The sequence below is a fragment of the Cynoglossus semilaevis genome, chromosome 20, assembly GCF_000523025.1.
Source record: "Cynoglossus semilaevis isolate Cse_v1.0 chromosome 20, Cse_v1.0, whole genome shotgun sequence".
NCBI classification, from domain to species: Eukaryota; Metazoa; Chordata; class Actinopteri; order Pleuronectiformes; family Cynoglossidae; genus Cynoglossus; species Cynoglossus semilaevis.
Window position 1 is genome coordinate 1,305,637 of NC_024326.1, and position 548 is coordinate 1,306,184.

Genomic DNA, 548 nt, shown 5'->3' on the forward strand with positions numbered 1-548 from the left:
AGAAGACCATTCTTTTAACCACTAAGTCACAGCTGTTCCACTAGAAACACTGGTGTTATTTATTAAAAAGATTTACTCACTGCTAAGTTGTTGAAGGAGCTTTAAAGTTGCTCATTATATGCAGTACACTGAGAGAATTACTGAGTTGAAAAAAAGAATCTGCTTGTGTCTGTGTGTGTGTGCGCGTGTGTGTTACTGTGTGCATTGTGAACTGAATTCTATGGTTCTTACCAGGAGAAGCAGAAGGAAGCACATTATCTGCGAGAGCACCGGGGGGAGTTGGTGGAGGAACTTGCAAGAACCATCGTACAGAAAGTAAAAAAGTAACATTGACATCAAAGGCTTCAAACACAAGTCTTTAACAACTGTATATTAAATATATATATATATACATACATACAATATAATTACATACATATAATTATTTATAATAATATTTATTAACACTAAAAAATAATTAAAATGCTTCAAATGTAGTTTTATGGCAAAGAACATGCAGCAAGTTGTGTCTAAAAGACAAAAACAAAATCATATTCCAGGATGTCATA